Raw genomic sequence first — 23,794 nt, forward strand, 5'->3', positions numbered from 1 at the left:
TACATATTATATAATGATGCGCTCAAACTGTTAATCTACATTTAATTTAGATTATTATTTGAATTACTAAGTAATGTAGAATTTAAATCAAATTCACTCATGTTTTCCTCAGATTTTCGATGTCCTCCGATTTTAAGATTTTCTTATCAGAGTATTCAATTTTAATGTAGTTAATTTTTATAAGAGACAATTAAGAACATTCAAAAATACAGTGTCACGTATTTTTTAAACGACGAATGACGAAAAACGACGTAATCGCGGACGAAGTCGCGGGCAACAGCTAGTTTGTTTATAAGCAAGAAAATAAAACCAATAAATCAACAATTAAATAAATGTATAACAATATTATAACTGTATGACGACTCCATACATGTTTGTCCCGAGTCGGCCAGCGGCAGCGCGGCGAGTTTGCAAGAATGACTTCGCGCACACCCGCGTTCGCGATAGCGAGCTATTAGACTCCGCCCGCCAAGCAGTGGATTTTTTTTTGTGTATCGTCTTAACACAAAATACTCATAAGTTTTGTAGAATAACTAGAGCTTTTCTCAATACATAAGATTATTTTAAGTTTATCTTTTAGTTACTGAATTAAGTCAGAAGTCTAATCAGTCATAAAACGGATAAACATTATTAAAGAGCTTTCATTAAAATTTAACAACTATTATAAATAACTACTAGAAATGAAAGGAAACGAGAAATATGACCCACATTATGGTCGAAGTTTTATTTTTAGAGTGCGTTGTTAGTCACATTATTATTTTTCTCTCGCAACAAAATAATGACGACGGTACATTTATAATATAAGAGAAAACACAGCTATATATTGTGGTGGAAAAAGAAAAAGAAATTCATATAATGCCATATAAAGCAGTCTTGAAGAATTAAAACCTTATACCTACCCAGGTATTTCAGCATTAGATTTCTTTTTGACGTCGTTTTTTTCATAGGACCATACTTTGCTTCACATTTCAATTCACTTAGGGCCGATTTTTCAATGCTTGGTTAAAACTTATCCTTCCAATAAAGTTATTACACGAGAATATTAAAATGTCACGTAAACCGTCAAATACGAGCAATTAGAATACGTTTTTACAATGGTAGTTTTATACATTATTCTACGAATAAGTTTTAATCAAGCATTGAAAAATCAGCCCTTATTTGGATAAACATGCATCAGTCAGCAATAAACAGCTTATAAAGTAGTATGCGAGAATTATGGGAATAACTAAAGGAATTTACGTGATGTTTTCCCGATTTCCTGATCTCTACACGAAGGAGTTCACAGGTTTCACACGAGTAACGTGTATATTCTTGTGTGATTACATTACAGGAATGTATCGGAAATCGTGTACGTGAGTCGTACGTGGTAAACGATCGATCAAATAATATTTATAGCGTTTAGAATGGAATATAAAGATCAAGAAGTTCCAAGGATTTGAATGTGGAAATTGATCAGACGTATCTATCCTCTTTGTAGGTTAGTTACGAAGACATTATATAAACATGAATTCTATAAACAAATTCTTACAGGAGAAAAATATACAGTTTTGTAGACAGAGCGAAGATTGATTTGTAGATATTTATTTCATTACCAGCTAACCCGTTATTGTTATTTTACAAAAAAAACTTGATGTCAAAAATATTTATTTTGATAAGGATTTGTGTTTTGAACATGAAATAAGCATGAAATATAATATATCAAATTCACATATGTATATTATTTTTTTATGTATGGAACAAAATAAGCATTTGTAGAGATTCACACATAAAAGCTACAATACAACTACGTATAAAGTACAAAGGACTATGACAAACAAAGACCACCATTTTTGGTGAATATTCGTTTATGTGGAACCGATGAAGCCCCGATCTGCTGAATAACGTAAAAAAATACAGAAATAGTCATTTCAGAGAAATATAGCAACTATTACTGTGACAAGAGATTTTTTTATGAAATAAGATGTGGATTAAAAGTGGGTTTTAAACTTTAGTTCTCAGTTGCTACTTACTACAATAAAAAGCGTGTTAATAATAAATAATAAAACCTCTTTCAAGTAAGTTTTTATTAAGACTGAGTCGCTCAAATTTGCATCGCATAAATAAATCTTGTGGATTTAGGATGGCTTCTCAAAACCGCTGCCTTGTCTCTGCAAACAGTGGATTTTGATGAATATGTTTAGCTCTAGCTTATACGTTATTCAAACAAATACTAACTATTCTATGTGGAAATCCTCGCTTGAATTTTTGAATGAGGACTTAAGTGTTCTTGTCACACTGTTAATTAAAATGTCACATACAAGAAACTGTGTCTTAAATGAACTATAGTGAACTATTATGTGAGAAGCAACATGATTAAAGAAACATCTCTTCAATTACTTTTATTTATGTTCTTAAAACTAAAATATGGTACGAATGTATACAAAAACTTAAGGGAATTATAAAAAAATTATTAAGATGGTTAAGAAAGTCATAAAAATCGGCTGGTACGGAATGGTACGATATTATTATCACAATATTATCATGGTTATAGTGCTAAAGTTTGAGGGCACTTTGAAACAAAGCACGCAAAAAACTATGAAAATATTCTTTTTTATTTTATAGTCTTTTTTTCAGATCACATTTTTTGTTTAGCGTTGTATATATAAATAGTTTAAAGTCACAAAGGAGCCAATAATGCGTAAAATGCAAGTTAAATCGCTCGGAAACTAATAAAGCAAAGTAAGGAGGGTAATATTCCCTGCATAACTCTTTAGAAGCTCTAAAGTGGCTTGTTGATAGAGTATCCCTTACTTGTCTTGCAACTATCGTTTAGTAATAAACTAGTTCTTCTAGGAATCATTGACTTAAAGAACTTTAAACTGTAAAACGATGAACTAGTAAACAGTGGCCAGTTTAAAAAAAATATCGACACATTGCTCTATAATAAATTAATTGATTGAATGATTATATGAATGCATATTCATATGTATTGTAATGAATTCTGTTGAAATCCACATTCGTTTGAAACTACTAGGAAATAAATCTTACCTTTTTACCCATCATAAAAAATCCTTTAAACCAAAAATACTGATTCTCTATGTTACATTTCTCCAAATATACCGCAAGCTAAGAATCCTGAAACATTTATAACTAAATACGAAGATGGTTTTATTTGATAGCGGTAATATAATTGCTACACGTCGTCTGAATGAACCGTTATTATTACGAAATAGTGAGAATGGCAGAAACATTCGGGCAATGAATGCAAATAGCCTACTTTTCGTTTAGTGAATGGTGCAATAAAGGAAAGTTCCCGAAACTTGGTTTTTCAAACAATAATATAAGCAAATATTTGCGAAATTATTAGGAAACGTGAGTATTATAACTTTGTTCCCCTTCGCAGCTGTTTACTTCTTGTGTATATTTCAGAACTTCTATTTGAAATACAAAATCTAATTCGATATATTATTGTGATACAAAAATACAAGCTCAGATTCGAATAAATATTGTGACAACTAGCAAGGAATTGTTGTACCTATTAACAACGTGTGAAAGCCCATCATTATGGCGAGTGATTAATTATAAACATATAAATTTAATTATTTCATTAGCTGATGTTATGACAACTAAATACGCGACATTTTATTGGAGATATGTATGTAGTAACATAATATATCAACTACTATTAATAAATTGACAGAGGAATCGGATGTCATAAGCTATATTCCCGATCAGAGGAAGTATTGGTTAACCTACATAACCAAGGAAACGTGCCAATTACAGTATTATCGGAATTTGATATCTTGAATGTAATACATAACAATTACAGAAATACACAATATTTAATCTTTAAACATAGTTTTAGTGAACCGTAAGAATAATCAGTGGAAACCTTCATGAATATGATAAGTTTTTCCATAAATACTAGTCATATCAAATCTACTAGGTATCAAATAGATACCATTTATACATTTTGTTCATACTTAGATCACTCAGTAGTCTTATTTGGATATTTTTTTCTTAATTTATTAAATTCCCCTGCGTTCCACTGCAAGGATCACAAAGCAGCATACATTCGACAAATCTGCAATGTAATACGCATGAATCATCGCGATATGGAGCCACTAAAATCTAATTGAACATCACTATATCTAAAGTCATTATGGCCAAACAGATAAATACGCTGCTTTAAGCCTGAGAGTAATAATATTTGATTTATTGCGTTATAAGAGGAAGAGATATTCTGGAATGGACCCCAACGGAACATTAAATTTGTGGCACTTTGAAAAGTAGACGTTGAACTAAAGCTGTTCACACACAGTATCATGATATTGCGAATGTTGCTAAAGAAAATGATACTTGGCTCTTTAATGTTCTGAAAAGTGCAGTGACGAAAACTAGTGCTTTCTTTTCAATAGGATGACATTAAGTCTAACGACATAATGCCAATTACTTATTAATATTGATAACGGTTTAACCGCTAAGTTTTTATAGCATTGAAACCCAAAGTTCCTAGGCTCAATAGCAGATCTAATGGGCCTATTTTTAATATATCACATAATAATAAAAACGTGCATGAATGAGTTCAACAAACAAATGTTCATTTCTTTAAATTAATTGGGGATTTTAATTGCCTTATTAGAGAACATTTTTGACACACCACCAAGTACAGATTATTTTTAAGAAAAAATTTAACTGATACAATTACAATAATAGAAAGTCTACCTCAAAACCTTCAAATATTTGTTGGCAAATTCAACAAAAGATCAAAGCTGAAAAGCGACAAGTATTGTTCAAATAAAGATTCCTATTAAGTTTATGGGCCGTTTTTATTTGTGTCCTTACGTTGTCTTGTACAAATACCTTTTTTTGCATAACAATGAGCCTATTAATGTCTTATTAAAAAAGCTTTTTACGTCGTTGGAATGTTTAAAACAGTCATGGCGACTTATAAAATACCTATAATGCTCGTTGAACTCGTAGAATGTTTAAAAATTAATTACTTTTAAACTGATTTTTAAAATACATTTGTATTTTTTCTGTATGGACGTTTCTCATGGCCGTAAGTAGCTTGTCCATATAATTATTTAAATTATACATATATACTGTAATATAACAATATATTACTGTAATATCAATTCCTCCGTAAAATTATTTCAAAATTCAGCATTTTTGACTGAAGAAAAACTTAGAGATATTTAAACTGAACATTAAAGGAACTTCAGAAGCCCGGTGTGGCGGAAAGAAATTATGTAAATACGGCTCGACAGAGATCACGTTTTATTTGAAGTCTGAGTTCTTCCTTATACAAGGGCAGAATAGTCTATCTAGAATTTTACTGACCTTAAAGGAATATATACAGGTGATATACGTGATATTAAAAAAAAATTAATAAGTCATCATAAAAAGTAAGAGTAACTTGTTATATTAGATATGTTTATTATCCGGAATTAAAATTTCTCACAGAAATCCGCTCAAATTTTCCGTAAGATGGTTGAGTCTCTTAGAGCTTTGAGAATACATAACTCCATTTTATTATAAGATATGAAGGAGTTTGTTTTATAAAATAATGCCTCCTTCTTTAATATATTTTTTCGTAATTAAATAAGTATGCAGGATTGGAGTTTTTGGATTGTTTAGTTTAAGTTATGAGTTTTTCATAATTTTTAAATCACTATATTTTCACATCAAAATTGTTTGGCTTACAAGAAAAAACGCCGTACAGAACGCATAAATAAGCCATATTACCCCAAGGGCAGGATTTAATAATGATAGCAAATGAGTTTACTCCAAACAAGTTTTAATTTGATTAGTTTGTTTCGTGTTAACTTGTAATGTATCCTATTTACGATGTTTTTTCACGCGAGAGAAAATTCGTTAAGAGTTTCTGTACATTTTTCAATTCAAATCTTGTTTTCAAACTGATATCTCACTTTAATTGTTTTTTCTGCAAGTTCAGTGAATGGATAAATCATATCATATGTATCTAATTGAAATTGGGGTAAATATTTCGCAGTTAGCACTTATCGAAATTGTCTATAGGGAAACTATATTTAGAGGTGACAGAATAAAACTGAAAACAGATAATAATAATACGTATAAATTATTGGATTTGTTGTCTTTTCTTCTTACTTTATTGTCCTTTGTCGTGATTGAAAACGACAAACAAATTAGGGATATCTTCAAAAGTACCTCCTTAAGTTCAGATAAGCTAAAACAAGCCAACCATGATCAATACATATTTAATATAGTTAAGAGTACTAAAAAAAGGATGAGTTTCTTCGCTTCTCGTCTTGATAAAAATACTGCAAACATCATCTTATAAGGTTCAGCTAGAGCTTAGTCTGAACAGATAGAATTCTCAAATATATTTTTTATTTATCTTTAGCTTTACTTTTCCACTTTTTAGGTGTAATCATTAGTTCCACGATTATATATTTACCAAAGAGGTTTCCGTAAATCAATATCAACAAAAAACCCTTTATGAATATATGAAAAAGTGAGAATAAAGATTTTCTGAAGGAAATTCAAATAAACGTATTGTATGGCTTGGTATTGTTTGATGGTACAGAGCGAACAATCTAGTGAAGCGTCCATTTTGAAGCACCAATATTTCACGTACATAATATAAACAGCGCGAAAAATCCTTTTAAATTTAACGATACCAATGTTTATATTTTGTTTTCGTGGATTCGTTTCTTTGTGCACCAGTGTTGCAATTGCCTTAATTATGTTAAGTTCACGTGTGTGACGTACCTATAAGTCGTATAGTAAAATAAACATTTTATTTCAATGTATGAGAATTTGATTACTGTTGACATAGATTATAAAGCTAAAGAGTTTGTTTGTTTGTTTGTTTGAACGCGCTAATCTCAGCAACTACTGGCCCGATTTGAAAAATTCTTTCGGTGTTGGATAGCCCATTTATTGAAGAAGGCTTTATGAGAATATATTATAATCACGTTAAGACTAACAGGAGCACTGCGGGTAAAACCGCGGGGCACAGTTAGTATGATATAAAATTTCATAATGTAGGTTCGTTGACTTCGTGTTGTAGATATTATTCAATACCTCGTCTGTATTAGTAATTCAATATAATATTTGTTATTTTTATCTTATGAAAAATATTTGCGATTTTATTATAATCGACTGTAATTTAATATATTTTCTATCATACATAAATATTTAAAAATAATATATATTTACATAATGTAGGTTCGTTGACTTTATTTTGAAGATATTTATTAAAAAGTACCAACCGTGTTTGTATTAGTACCTAATTCATTACGTTTTTGTAATGCTCACTTTCTTCTATCTCATAAAAATATATTTGCGATTTTATTATAAATGTGTGTTATCTAAAAATGTTTCATATATTTCCTAAACATTTTAATTAAAAATATACCAAAATAGCTGGAGATCATTTTTCATTTTAAATAAAACATGCCAATGTTTAAAATAAAATTTTAAAATGTATTTATCATCGCTATAAAACTAAGCGATTTAAAGCCCGCTAAACTGACGAACCTCGCGCAAACTGCTTCGTACACTACATCAATTTATTTTCATATAAAATTTACGGGCGAACTTATATCGTTATATGCAAACAAAATTGAAGCATTTCTCTTTATAGCAGCTTATTTATGGTGCAAAATTGTAAACTTTGCGCTGCGGAAAAGAATGCATATGTATCATAAGTTAATTTTAACACATCCTGTTTTATTTTAACACAGTGATAAAAAGAGAAAATAAAATTTAAATATGAGTATATTTATACGTGTAAAAAATTGGTCGTTGAGTTATAAATAATACTAATTTATTACCTACGGATTTTAATCTTGTCTATCTTGTCTTCATTTTTTCACTAGCCACGGCAAGTAAACAATAGTAATATCACATTCATCAATTTGAAATAAAATATACCTCCTATAAACGACCATACCCTGGTAAAACCAATTCTCTTTCGTAACTACACGAAATCACACTATACGTCACAAGATTTTATCTGACAGAGCTTCGGTGTCGCATTCTATAACCTTGCGTCAAATGCACCTGAGGCTTTAAAATGTAGAAAATATGGAATACGAATTAGTTTATCAGAATCTGAGGTGTATTCGTAATAATATCCATGCGTTATTCTAACGGTAACCTATTGAAAACTCGAATTTGTTTTACCCGAATCATAAAAACCCGAAAACGGTTGGTAGAACTTTTAAAAGACAGATGTAATGAATGACAAATTTTTAAAATTCCTGTTTTAATTTCCCAGATGAATTAATTTCCAGATGCTCTAAAACCAAATTTATTTTTAATATTTTTTTGTTTCCCATATTCTCATAATCCAGATATAGTTATACCAGATTCTCGTATAATAATTATAGCGTTCTCTAACTATTGTGTTCGGGGAAGCGAGCGTGCCGCGGCAGCGGCCGGCGAGTGCCAGTACCGACTCGCTATTGTTTTACTTGTCCATTACAGCAAGGTTTAACTATCAAATTCGATTCAGTAGGTTAGGTTAGGTTTGAACTGTGACCCCCCGCACGAGCCTAGCGAGCGAAGCGAGTGTGCCGCTGCAGCGGCCGGCGATTGCCAGAACCGACTCGCTATTGTTTTACTTGTCCATTACAGAAAGGTTAAAGTTACGTAGGTACCTTGTAATATTTCCAATAGTTTATGGAAATAATATGGAATTTCATTAGCTGATAAGAAACTAAGTGCTAAAAGACATTTAACTTCTTCTCTGAAAGTAAAGTCTGTTGCGTATCTTTGTGTCAATCCTCGAGTTTGTATTTGGCGATACAAAATTTGTCCCAGGTGAAAATGACAACCGTTTAATATGACATTTTTATAAATATTTTTCAAATTCTGAATTGATTGATGCCTTTTCGAAGTCCAAAATACATATTTTGGGATTAATGTCACAGTTCCATGCTCGTTAAGTAATTCGAACATAAAATCATATGACTTTCTGTTTTTGTTTGTACACAAACAAAACAAAAGAGGAAATGTTCTCATTTTATTTCCTGTCATTGCAATATTACCGTGTATGGTATACAGTTGTTGGAAAATAGTTGGAACTATCTTAAAAGTACCATCAAGTATCCAGTAGTCAGCGGCTTCTAATAACTTTATCAGATTATTATTTGACAACAATATTATTCTTTTATTTGTGTCATAAGTTTTATCTTTTATAATTAAATATTCGTTATTTAGCGTGGCTTCATTTTCATCTATCTAAAAAAAAAATGTCCTTTGGTTCAATCTTTGCCGGTACTTTGAATTTCGCTCTATAGATAATTTGCTTGAGAGCTGCCTTTTATGGCAAATTGTCCAACACAGTTTCACTGCAACTAGATTGATTATTCTGCAATATTTGACATACTTTTAGACCAGTATAGCGGCTTCTAATAACTTCATCAGATTATTATTTGACAGCAACATTATTCTTTTATTTGTGTCATAAGTTTTATCTTTTATAATTGAATATTCGTTATTTAGCGTGACTTCATTTTCATCTGTCTCAAAAAAAATGTCCTTTGGTTCAAACTTTGCCGGTACTTTGGATTTCGCTCTATAGATAATTTGCTTGAGAGCTGCCTTTTATGGTAAATTGTCCAACACAGTTTTACTGCAACTAGATTGATTATTCTGCAATATTTGACATACTTATAGACCAGTATAGCGGCTTCTAATAACTTCATCAGATTATTATTTGACAGCAACATTATTCTTTTATTTGTGTCGCAAGTTTTATCTTTTATAATTGAATATTCGTTATTTAGCGTGGCTCCATTTTCATCTATCTCAAAAAAAATGTCCTTTGGTTCAAACTTTGCCGGTACTTTGGATTTCGCTCTATAGATAATTTGCTTGAGAGCTGCCTTTGATGGCAAATTGTCCAACACAGTTTCACTGCAACTAGATTGATTATTCTGCAATATTTGACATACTTTTAGACCAGTATAGCGGCTTCTAACAACTTCATCAGATTATTATTTGACAGCAACATTATTCTTTTATTTGTGTCGTAAGTTTTATCTTTTATAATTGAATATTCGTTATTTAGCGTGGCTCCATTTTCATCTATCTCAAAAAAAAATGTCCTTTGGTTCAAACTTTGCCGGTACTTTGGATTTCGCTCTATAGATAATTTGCTTGAGAGCTGCCTTTGATGGCAAATTGTCCAACACAGTTTTACTGCAACTAGATTGATTATTCTGCAATATTTGACACACTTTTAGACCAGTTTTAGCATCCTGTTTTAATTTATTCTTAAAGTCAGAAATTTCCTTGCGTAGTGGGTCGGGTTCATGATTGTGTTCATATTTTATGTGTATTACATTGTGCACTTGATTATTCACTTCGTTTTCTGTACTTACTGCAGAAGCTTTACATTTATAAACTTCATGCTTCCTTAACTCACAATTCCAGTAATACCTATTATTAAATAGCTTATTTTTTTCGTAACGTAAGGAATAATATTTTAATCCACCTATGTTGGATTTAAATAAATCTCCCAATTTATCTGTCATTTTTGTATTTAAAATGAATTTAAATAATTGCTATGTATTATAGATGAGGTATACGACACGAACAGTTTTAGTTATAATGCACAATCATCATGACACCGTGTCATTAATTAATTATTACGGAAAATGTAGGTAGTTACATGGGTATGAAATATAGCTACCTCCTATTTTTAGATCTCCTATCTGATTTATATTGCCAGACGACTAAAATACCGAATAAATTACAAACATTTCATAATAGTTGTAGCAATGTTTTTTAACATAATAATCTTCTTGTTAGCATATATACAGAAGTTAGTAACCCGTATTGTTAACAGTGCCACATAATATCGTCTTAGTTCGACATTAATAATATAGTTAGGTACGTATACATAATCGATATGTTATATATTACAAGATTCTAGTTTTTTGATTCTAGTACCATAGTACGATAAGGCATGACGCTGCTATAAAAAATGGGTTTTCGTTCATCTTTGATTCAACTATTTTGATTTCAAAAAAAAGGATTTAGTTTTTCTGGATATCGTTCAGTTGTTTGAATTAAAAATGAATTTTTAAAATCTGGATATTGTTTGTCTGGATATCAATCAACTGTATTTAAAAAAATTGTGTTTTAAAAATCTGGCTTTCGTGCATATGGTTTACGATCATCTGGATTTCGTGCATTTAGATTTCGTGTGTCTGGAACTCATTCGTCTGGATTTTAAAACGTCGTACAAATGAAAAAATGGGCAAATGAAATTCGGAGTTGCGATTATATGGCAAACAAAACTTCGATATTTTAAAATTCGGGGTTATGAAAAAATGTCCAAACGTTTTCGGGATTATGATATTCGGAATATTAAAATTCGAGATTAAGATAGGTAACCGTTTCTACCGTTCCGTACTTGTTTAATTCGTGAAGGTTTATATAATGAGAAGTTAATTTTAAAGGTATGTTTGTGAATCGCGTTTCATAAAGGTCTTTATTATAGAGGTACCTGCCTTATGTATACTACAATAGTAACTTGTAATTCAGTATTCAGGCTTCATCCTTTGAAGTCTGAAGAATCAATACCTTTCTTGAACTTTGTACAACTGAAGGACTTTGTCATCCTAACCAGGTGATTTCTTATTTAATAAATAACTACTGTTCAATATACTTGCATCTTCACACGTGGCCGATATTGATAAAATAAAAAGTTATTCAAACAATATTACAATTATAAGGCAACGATAGAAAATATATCGCCAGTTCAATTTATATTACCTAGGGTTAGGAGCCCTTTCGTATAATCCGGGTCTATCGAAATTCGTTTGAGTCGTCTTCGTCCACAATACACAATCATTGTTTACAGACAATAGTCACTAACAACCGACACAAGTTTCATCGTAGTTATTTCAATTATAGACGGAAACTGTCGTCAAAAGTAAAGATAGTTTTCAGTTCCGAAACTTGAGATTAAAAGGTGAGAGTTCTTCGTAAATGTTTTAAATTGTTCTTTGTTTTGAGAATTAGGTACTTGATTTTTTTTAGGAGTTGGATATTATAAAATATATTTTGATTTGTTTTTTTTTTTTGTATAATACAGGTAAACGAAATATTATTAAAATATATATGATTTTTTGTTTTGATAAAGAATATTAGTATAGATTTATGAACTAATCCTAATATTTCATTCATATAATAACATATCTAAATGTAAGTAAATAAATTATTGTTCAACGTAAACATTTTAGTTTGAAAATGAGGGTGTAGATTTAGTTAGTACATATTTCGCTTGTCATACTGTTATCAGCCAAACGTGAACAAATTCGGAAACAAATATCTTTAAAGGCAAAAGCTCAGCTTAAATCGGTAGCAGTTTCGGATTAACGACTTCAATTCTACCATCGCTATACTTTCTTTCTTAATAAAAAAGATATATGGGTATTATCTGATTTTAGTCTAAGCTTCTTACTAGTGGAATTGAATTCGTGAGTTATGATTAAACAATTTTGAATAAGTTACGCTTAGCTTTAGCTATTTGGAATCTTTCGAATGAATTTGCATATGTTTTTTTTATTTATTTCATACCCTTGCATATAGATACATTATTTACTATTAAGAACTTTTATATGGCCGAATTCCTGCTACCGAGTAATAAAAAAGCAAAGAAAATTAAATAACCGATTGTTTAACAGCGCTAAGAATCTTGACCATTGTAATATTATTACAAGCTATATCCTATATCTTGGCTCTTATTTATATAACAATATAAATAACCTTTTTAATGAATAGGAACTATTCTTGGATTAAGGCAAGGTCTGTGTTCAAGACCTTAGAATTAAATCTAGCAAAAACTCCAAGGCTCACACGATGCATTGAAATAAATAATAATACCGCTGTTTTGCGTAAAAGTCTAATTTAATGAAAACTTACAAAACCAATACTTTTTCAATATAACGTATATTACGATAAGGCTATTAATGTGCACATGCTTACTCGAGTGTAATGTTTAATCTACCATGCTTGACCAATGTAGGTTAGTGAATAATATAGAATTTCTGATATATACGCAATTTCGTGTAATTAGAGCTGTTATGAACAAAATTTTCGATCTTATTAGTATCCATGTTAATTTCATAAAATATTAAAAGGATTACGAATTGCAAAGTTTGTTATATACTCTTTATCTTTATTTTATGTACTTTATCTTTATCTACTTTGTCAAATATTAGTACAAATCTTGTATAGGTTCAGACCTTTGAAGTCGTAGTAGACTATTATCTTCGAAAATCAGTTTATTCTCAATGCCATAGTCATTTCTATAATACGGAAACTTACATTTTTGTGAATCATGAATTCCAAGAAGTTCTAAGAATATTTAAAATTTTATTGGTTAGCCGGTTGTTTTGGTTTTCGTTTGTAATTATATTTATGGCAGTAAGATTCAGAAGTACAACAGGCTTTATTCACAACGATATTATTGAAAAAAAATTGACTTGAATATTTTTTCTTTCTATCTTGATGTTTTATTTTTTGTTCGTTATTATAAAGCGCTATATCATTTCAAAAAATAAACAAGAAAATATAAAATACAAGGAAAACCAGTGACGTGATTTTAATTAGTTTTCAGCCTCTCCGAGTAACGAGAGCAAAGTATTGTTATGAAGTATTTTAATTAGGTGTCTAGTTTTCGTGACACCGAACATAATTTGCAGTAATTTTTTGCTCAGATAAAATTAATGCGAAGAATATTTCAACATAACTTTTCTTAATATTAAAGATAATCTTCAAACATACGTTAATACGACGCACATTTGAATAAAATAATTCTACAAACTTAATGTGCGTATTCTTTCGCATTTACGTTCATTTTATACGTAACTAGCTGTGCTCCGCGGTTTTACCAACAGTTGTCCGCTCCTGTTGGTCTTAGCGTGATGATATAATTATAGCCTATAAGCGTTTCTCGGTAAATCTCTAACACCGAAACAATTTTTTAAATCAGACCTGTAGTTCCTGAGATTAGTGCGTTCAAACAAACAAACAAACAAACTCTTCAGCTTTATAATATTAAAGTAAATAAGTAAATAGATTTTTCAAATAATAATTTAAGCCATGTCATATTATCGACATCTCGGGTCAACGAACGTAAGTAATAAAGAAAACCGTCTGAAGGTGTCACATAAAAACAAATTGTTTTCATTGAAATGGAGACGTCTGTATTTGAAAGAAAAATTCTTATTATGTGAAAGGAATATCAAGTATCAAAGCAACCTATTAAGTATACTCCTACCAACATAATATTGTAGAATTATTTGTGTATAAAATTTTAAAAATCAGTTTATTTTTTTATATTCCTTTAGATCTAATAAACATTGTTCACCAAGCTTTACGTGCATAAGTAAGCTTGTAATTCTGGAAACTTGAGTGAGTCAGTGTCGAGTGAGTGTGTAAGTAAGAAAGTAAATATACTAACCTCTATCTGTTTCAAGCTTTACGTGATTTTCTCATATAGCAAAATAAAGAACGGGTTATCCTGCATCCTATCTAATATTATAACGTTTTTGAAAATCGATTTTATTCAAAATTCTGTTATTCTTATTTGTGTTGTTATTCGACAAAAAGTTCCATTACATTCATTCATGCGTAGAGGAAAATTTTCAGCTGAATTCTCGGAATAAGTGTCTATTTATAACGTATAATACCTTTTAGTCTCTACATCAAAAATATCAATCATACGACAACAGTTAAATCCCTACAGGAAAGAGGCCGTCAATTGTTATTAGGCGGGTCCCATAGAGCGAACAGGGGGGTAACCGGCACCTTTAGAATAACAGTCTTATTATGGGTACGTTTTGTTGCGTTCACAAAATAATCTTACTTTTTTGGCACCGGGACCTTCTAAAACATATGAAAACCAATTGCAACAAGACTGTTTCGAGCGGTTTCGAGACGTCAATCGAAAAATTGGAACCGGCACGCTCTCTTTGACATTTAGCATTCTTGTTATAATGTCAATAATGACAGTTTTAAGCAATTTTAGTGAAGTTGTAAATATGGAACTTTTATAACATTATTTTGAATATTATTAAAAGAATACACATCAAATTTAAGTGAAACGTATGTAGTTGGAAATCTATTTAATAAATGAAGCTTTTAAAGAAGATAATACATTTATTATATTAAAAATGCAAAATTAACATAACTACATCGGGTTGTTCCAAGAAAAGGCTTCAAACCTTTTGATTTAAGAAGAATCGTGTAAATAATTTATTATTGCGAAGTGCGCAATCATCACGAGTCTCTATGAGATATGGGGGCAGCATATGAACAATCTTAAAATACAATTATAACCTACAGATTTATCTGTGTAAGATAAAAGTAATGTAAGTACCATACCCAATGCAAATCTTAAGAGTATATTTAAAAATACGTTTGTTTATGTACACATTCTCCACTTGTTATTTCTCTATATAATGAAATGCAACCCTACTTATTCTCTTAACATAAATTTTATCTAATACCTACTTAATGTAAATCTATAAAAGATTGTTTATTATTTCTTCTTGATTCAATATATTTTATCATGTTATATTATTTATATAATAAAACACTTAAAAGTAAATCTACACTCAAATGCACAACCCATATTATACTTATGTTAGGGATCTCATTTAATTTTGAGAAGTAATACCATTATTTATTTCCAGGTTCTACAATCAATTCCGAGCACTAGGGATAAGATTACCCAGAGTAACCACATGGAAGCATTGATAGTATTCAAGAAACTATAAAGTGCCAGCGCAACATGAATAAATTTTTTTTCAATAGGAAGCAATATCATGCTTTAAATGTATTAGTGCAATTAAAAACATATTTTATAAATCCAAAATCTTTATTTAGTCCTTTTTATTTATTCATTGACAAAACATTTGCTCCTTTACTTCTCTTGATAACATTTATATATATATATATATATATATATATATAAACATGGAATTATTTGAAAATAGATTCAATTCTATTTTGATTAAATATTAATTAAAAACAATTAGGTATATTACTCAAATCCAAATTTGTAAGTAAATAGCATATTAAAAAGACCCTTGATTAAAAAAATAAAGTCTTATTTATAATACTAGCCTTTAAAACTTAAAATGCAATAAACAAAAACTTTATATTTACATCACAATGAATAATTCCTGCACTAATAGTTTAATGGTATTTATATTTTTATTTTAAATTTAAATCAATTATTGTATTTGCATAATATAGAGTAGATAAATAATTCAAAAACTTGCAGTACTTATGTATACTTTTAATTTCATTTTTACTTAAAATGAAAACAATGTAGGTACTATATTAAGGTACAATTAAATTTTTACATTTTCTTTGAATATTTTAAGTGTAGACATGGTGGCGCCTCCCCCAACTTGAAGTTCTCACTACCACATGATCATCTCCCAAGCCGGTACTTCCTTGTTCAATGTTTGGGGAAGCCGGCAATCAACACAACTGTGAAAGATAAATTGGATTTAAACTGATTCTTTGTTGCTTTAAAATTTAATAAGTACATTTTATATGTTTACTTTTATTATTAAAGGGCTTGTCATGGTGTATATAATTTAAGATGTTTTTTTAAACAATGTCGGTATAGTTTGTTAAATAATAAATACTTTATTTGTTAATCATTTTTCAAGTATTTTAACATTTTAGTTGTTTATCTTGCAATTCTTAATATCGTATTAAAAAAAAAGTTAAATGTGTACAGTGTAGGTGTGTAATTCCTTACAAAACTGTTAATATAAGTAGCTTCTAACCAAACATAGATAGGTTTCCTTATAAATTAATATAAATATTTACTTTTGACCAGCTGCTCTAGTTTTTGTGAACTCCCAAATCATTTGCACTTAAACTTTCAGCAGAGAATTCTATCAACTTCGTCTCATCATAACTTTTACCTCGTTGGGAGTTATTCATGTACCTATCTTTGTCTTAGTAATTTCGGGGTCAGGGAGCTTCGCGCACTCTGCACAATGTTCTGCTGTAAGTTAAATAAAAATTACTTCAATTAAGTAACAATAATCAAAACAGACGAAATCATGCAAAAACCAAAACTTTATTCGTAAAAATATATCTCTGTAGTCTGTTATCATAAATCGTCCTTACTCGTACTTTAACTTACCTTGCTATTTCAATATTGCTTTTTCGCACTTTCCCATTTATCCAAAGATGAGATTCACATATTTAAGTTTAAGTTTATCTGAAATTTTAGATAATAAAAAAAAACGATCGATTTTATTATCTAAATGAGGTCAGTGACATGACATTTTGATTTTTGACGTTTAATGTTCGATACAAATCATTACGACTTGGCCTAAAAGCCTCGTAGCCAAGCCATTAATCTTAAAAAAATAGACAAAACTTCGGAATTCATTCGCTCTTTGGACATTGTAGGCAATCGTATAGTAATCATGTTGAAAAGGCTCCCGGTACCAAAATAAAGTAAGATTATTTTGTGAACTCAACAAAACAAGGTTGTTATTATAAAAATGGCGGTGATTGAAAATTAAACGTCAAAAACCCAAATGTCATAATCACTGTCCTCGTATTTTTATCTAAAATTTGGATAAATCAAATTGAAAAATTGCGAAAGATAAGTAATATGCATTAAAGAATGCATGAAAGAGGCATGAAAGAGCAATTGAAATAGCAAGGTAAGATAATATACGAGTAATAAATATAGGTATCTAAAACATTGGACGATTTATGATAACACAGATATATTTTTACGAATAAAGTATTGGTTTTTGCATGATTTCGTCTGTTTTGATTATTGTTAATTGAAGTAATTTTTATTTAACTTGCAGCAGAACATTGTGCAGAGTGCGCGAAGCTCCTTGACCCTGAAGTTACAAAGACAAGGGTACATAAATAACTCCCAACGAGTTAAAAGTTATGCTGAGACGAAGTTGATAGAATTCTCTGAAAGTATAAGTGCAAATGATTTGGGAGTTCACAAAAACTAGAGCAGCTGGTCAAAAGTAAATATTTATATTAATTTATAAGCAAACCTATCTATGTTTGGTTAGAAGCTACTTATATTAAAAGTTTTCTAAGGCATTGTACCTACCTACACATTTAAGTTTTTTTTAATACAATATTAAGAATTGCAAGATAAACAACTAAAACGTTGAAATACTTGAAAAATTATTAACAAATAAGGTATTTAACAAACCATACCAACATTGTTTAAAAAACTTCTTTTTAGACGTTTACATACACCATGACAAGCCCTTTAATAATAAAAGTAAACATATAAAATGTACTTATTAAATTTTAAAGCAACAAAGAATCAGTTTAAGTCCAATTTATCTTTCACAGTTGTGTTGATTGCCGGCTTGCCCAAACATTGAACAAGGAAGTACCGGCTTGGGAGATGATCATGTGGTAGTGAGAACTTCAAGTTGGGGGAGGCGCCACCATGTCTACACTTAAAATATTCATATTTGTATCATACATCTGAAAATGTAAAAATTTAAATGTACCTTAATATAGTACCTACATTGTTTTCATTTTAAGTTTAATAAAAATGAAATTAAAAGTACACATAAGTACTGCAAGTTTTTAAATTATTTATCTTCTCTTTATTATGCAAATACAATAATTGATTTAAATTTAAAATAAAAATATAAATACCATTAATCTATTAGTGTAGGAATTATTCATTGTGATGTAAATATAAAGTTTTTGTTTATTGCATTTTAAGTTTTAAAGGCTGGTAAGTACTATAAATAAAACTTAATTTTTTTTAATCAAGGGTGTTTTTAATATGCTATTTACTTACAAATTTGGATTTGAGTTATATAATATATCTACCTAATTGTTTTTAATAAATATTTAAGCTAAATAGAATTGAATCTAATTTCGAATACTTCCATGTTTTATCACTTTTTTTTATATAAAGATTGTCAGCAAATGATTTGTCAATAAATAAATAAAAAGGACTAAATAAAGATTTTGGATTTATAAATGTTTTTTATTGCACTTAAACATTTAAAGTATGATATTGCTTCCTATTGAAAAAAATATATTCATGTTGCGCTGGCACTATGGCTTCTTGAATACTATCAATGCTTCCATGTGGTTACTCTGGGTAATCTTATTCCTAGTGCTCGGAATTGATTGTAGAATCTGGAAATAAATAATGGTTTTATTTCTCAAAATTAAATGAGATCCTTAACAACAGATTACATAAATATAATATGGGTAGTGTATTTGAGTGTAGATTTACTTTTATAGTCTTATATTCTATATAGGTAAATAATAACATGATAAAATATATTGAATCATGAAGAAATAATAAACAATCTTTTATAGATTTACATTAAGTATTAGATAAAATTTATGTTTAGGGAATAAGTAGAGTTGCATTTTATTATACAGAGAAATAACAAGTGGAGAATGTGTACTTATACAGACGTATTTTTAAATAGATTTGCATTGGGTATGGTACTTACATTATATGGTACTTACACAGATAAATCTGTAGGTTATATTGTATTTTCAAATTGTTCATATGATGCCCCCATATCTCATAGGGACTCGTGATGATTACGCACTTATTTACTATTTAGGTACACGATTCTTCTTAAATCAAAAGGTTTGAAGCCTTTTCTTCGAACAAGCCGATGTAAAGTTCTATTATTATCTGATAACTGTCAAATTGTCAAATAGATCGCAGCTCGCACCGGTCCCAATAATTGAGTGAACTATTGTGTGTGACGACATCAAAATTGCTACAAAAACAAAATCAGTTTAACGCTGCAACAAGCTTGCGTTAAGGGTGTCACGGTACGAAAAGACATAGTAATGTTATAATAAGCTTGCTATAAGAGATGCCGGTTACCCCCCAGCCTCGCGAAGCAATTGTTGCGAAAATTAGCTCGGTCAGTTTAGTCCACCATTAATGTGCGAGGATGTGTGGCGGGGAATGTGTTTGTACATAACCAATCATATCGCTTCATTTAGTTTGAAGTTTGAAGCGTTTAGCGTTTGAAGCGATACTATTGGTTATTGACAAACACATTCCTCGCTTCACATTCTCACACATTATTGGAGAAAAAGCACCCCCGTCCCCTACGTGGCTCGACCGAGGAAAGCGCGTGTGTCGTCATTTTCCTAGACTCAGCCACGTCCACACTGACGAAGCTACTTCGCGAGGCAGCTCGCTCTATAGAGACCAGCCTATTGTTAGACAATTATTGACTAAACGGTAGAAGAAACTGTTTATGTAGACCCCCGGGGTATTTAATATATTCGGACAGTCTCACAACAAAAAGAACAGGAAAGTTCCAACTTTGTATTCAGACCGTGAGTTTAATTCCCATCGGACATTAATATTTTATTAACGGATGAAGTATTTTGTTTGCTATGTGACTTGTTTGGAATATTGCTCTTCACTTTAGCTGAAAATTGGGAAAATTTCATTACGTTTTATTTTAAGAAGGTGCGTGTTTTTATAACATGTATATTTGGTTTTTGAAATGACTTTTTAGGCTGCGCAATCGTACATTGTTTGTAAAAAGAATATTGAATGACACATGTTTGTATGATGCGTATTAACTTACTAGCGATATTGAATCTATCTCCCATCCATAGCTAATAATAATAATTAAGATGAAGCCCATTGATTAAGTGTAAAGCAAGATTATAGTGCACTCGACACTAGACCGTGTTTATAAAGCCTGTCTAGACTAACCATAATAGATGAAGATTGTCTTTATACAAACATATTCTATTCATTTGATATCGGCTTATAAAATATCTATTATCTCGGTTTATATGTATACTATCCGTGGGCTTTATTTTTACACGTTCAGCTGTAAATGAGTTTGAAATTCCTGAATTTATGTATGATTTTCATCTTTATAATATTTCTCTTAATAAAATATTTCTATTCTTATATATAAAAATGAATCGCAAAATGTGTTGGTAAGCGCATAACTCGAGAACGGCTGAACCGATTTCGATAATTCTTTTTTTATTATATTCCTTGAAGTACGAGGATGGTTCTTATGTAGAGAAAACGTTAACATGTACCACGGGCGAAGCCGGGGCGGACCGCTAGTATAATATAATATCGAATCTAATACCGAATCTATTAATTAAGTATTTTTGGGTAAGTAAGGAACAAGCATATCACTCACAAATCTATACTATACTATTATAAAGCGGACGAGTTTCTTCGTATGTTTCTTTTTCGTTGTTTGTTTGGTCGAACGCGCTAATCTCAGGAACTATGAGTCTGATTTGTTTTTATCAGTGATAGATAGACCATTTATTCAGATATGCTGGCTTATATAATACACACGCCAAGAACAACAAGAGCGGAGCAATGCTGGTATAACCGCGGGGCACAGCCAGTACAACATATGAATAAAACAAAGTGGCTAACAATTAATACCATAACAGCACGATCCTGAGCATAGCTCGGTCAAGCAGCTTATAGAAATAAAAATAAATGTTCCCATTGCGAGTTATCGTCTCCATGAGGCGGTCGGATAAAAGGGATGACTAACAATTTCCCGGATATCCATTATCCGGATTAACTTGAAACAAACTTTTATGGCTTTCCGTTTACAGTCAAATTTTTAAGATTTGTTGGTTTTGTAAAGAATTCTTTGATAAATTTAATTATCTTAATTTTATTCCATCTTATATAGCTTATTAGAAATTGCTTCAAACTTTATAATTTCAGCATTTAACTTTTAGATAAATGAAAGATAAGGGTCGACGAAAGTTTATACTATCTCCTATTAAATCTCCTCAAATATAATAAAATACTAAATATCTAAACGTTACAACAATTATAAAACGTAGACTTACCCACACATGAATCTCTACTCATACATCAATCATAATAAACTTCTAAATCAAAACCGTTACTTCCGTCACCACAATGTCTATGCGTTTATCCAATGTACATTATACGCCTATACAGTTCTTGGAAATTCGAATTTGAATTACATACAACACTTGGGAACAAACTTAACGCTCATTGGTGTAATATCGTGCATGGAGCGCAATCAATTTGCATAGTTGAAGCATTCCGCGTCAGTTGCATTCCCCTTGTCTCCAGCATTTATGCATATTATGTTAAATGTTGCTATACTCCGTTAAGAGTTTGGAAGTTAAATTGCATTTGTGGTATGAGACACTGTTTTGTGTAGTCATGCTAATTTCTAATATGTAACTAGCGTAACTAGTTTATATAGGCAGTATTTTCGTTTTATTTATACACGATTTTGAAAAATCTACTCAATTATGTTATTGTCATTAATTGTCATTAATCTTCTTATAAATAAAAATGAATCGCAAAATGTGTTGGTAAGCGCATAACTCGAGAACGGCTGAACCAATTTCGATAATTCTTTTTTTATTATATTCCTGGAAGTACGAGGATGGTTCTTATATAGAGAAAACGTAAACATGTACCACGGGCGAAGCCAGGCCGGACCGCTAGTTCCTTAAATAAATATATAAGTTAAATATATGAGAATCCAATAATCTCAAAGATCTATATTTTCAATAGTGGGCAGATTTTTGCATATTCACAACAACCAAAAGATTAATGTTAGTCTACATAGAGACTGATAACTAGTACACATGTGCGCTACCCACTTTACCAAGTAATTAATTAAAATTTACAAATACCTATAACGCAAATAACCAAATGGAAACTATAATATATAATGCAATATCCTTAGATACCTTTTCAACATTCACTTTGATATCTCTCAGTGCCTTATACATCTTTGGAATTTTAAATATACCTAACTTTTGGGTAAAAACTTTTTATCTTCTAAATTTGGTCCCTTCTCCGGGATATATATTATTAATGCGAATGTGGCCTTTAACTTGTCCTTCAAAGCGTCTATTTATGTAGATTACTTAACTTTAACTCATAAAAAAGTTTCAAAAGGTGTGCAATAAACAACTTTATTAATATTATGTCTATTAACTAACTTCAAAAAATAGAAGACCCAAAATAAATAGAATGGAATAATAGAAATAAAGAATATAATATTCAAGATAAAATTACGGCTTCACTTTGAATATTTTGTTGTTTAGGAAATTTTAAAGAGAATTACAGAACATTGACGAAGGGAAAGGTACATTGCCACTAGTGTTTCTCAAGTAACAAATTTATGATCCCTTTTTGTTGCTAACGAACCATAGGCTGCCGTCCTCAGTTTAAATAATTTAATATTTATTTGAAGAATATTAAATAAATCGTCTATTTTTTACGATAAGTAGATTCTACTATGTATTCAGGATTCCATTATAACTGTAAAATTGACTAAAAACAAATAATAACACTATTTCAATAGGAAAATGTTACCAGTAAATAAAACACAACTAGTACACAAAATCTAACCGAATATTTGTACGAAACATTCCAGAACGTTCCTTTCATTAATGAAAATGTCCATAATAACTTGTACGCCGGAAAATGTATCCAACTCAAAGTTTCGGATTAATATCAGGCGACCCTATAAAGAAGCGAGTGTTGTTTATTGGGCGGAATATTTTCTAAGCCGATTCTTGACAGACTTCTGTATTTTTCCAGTGTATAAATCAACTAAATACATATTGATTCGCAATACATAGTAACAAAGCGTCTTGATTATGTTAAACTCAAACTCAAACTCAAACATTTATTTATTCAATTAGACTTCTTGGAGAAGCACTTTTGAAACGTCAATACATATTTTTTACATTTACCACCGATTCAGAAAGCAGTATCTATGGAGAA

General features: G+C 30.3%; 1 long non-coding RNA gene across 1 annotated transcript; it reads right to left on the minus strand.

Moving 5' to 3' along the window:
* Positions 1-16,279: 16,279 nt before the first annotated feature.
* Positions 16,280-17,300, minus strand: LOC149900243 (uncharacterized). The gene is made up of 3 exons (XR_016457813.1): positions 17,162-17,300; positions 16,840-17,020; positions 16,280-16,491 (listed from the first exon to the last, which is right to left on the minus strand). It is a non-coding gene; the product is annotated as an uncharacterized LOC149900243 (long non-coding RNA).
* Between the last annotated feature and the right edge of the window lie 6,494 nt (positions 17,301-23,794).

This window comes from Colias eurytheme, chromosome 19, assembly GCF_061535395.1.
Source record: "Colias eurytheme isolate Ceu_HAF_F1 chromosome 19, ilColEury1 Martin Lab GWU primary, whole genome shotgun sequence".
In the NCBI taxonomy this organism is placed as follows: Eukaryota; Metazoa; Arthropoda; class Insecta; order Lepidoptera; family Pieridae; genus Colias; species Colias eurytheme.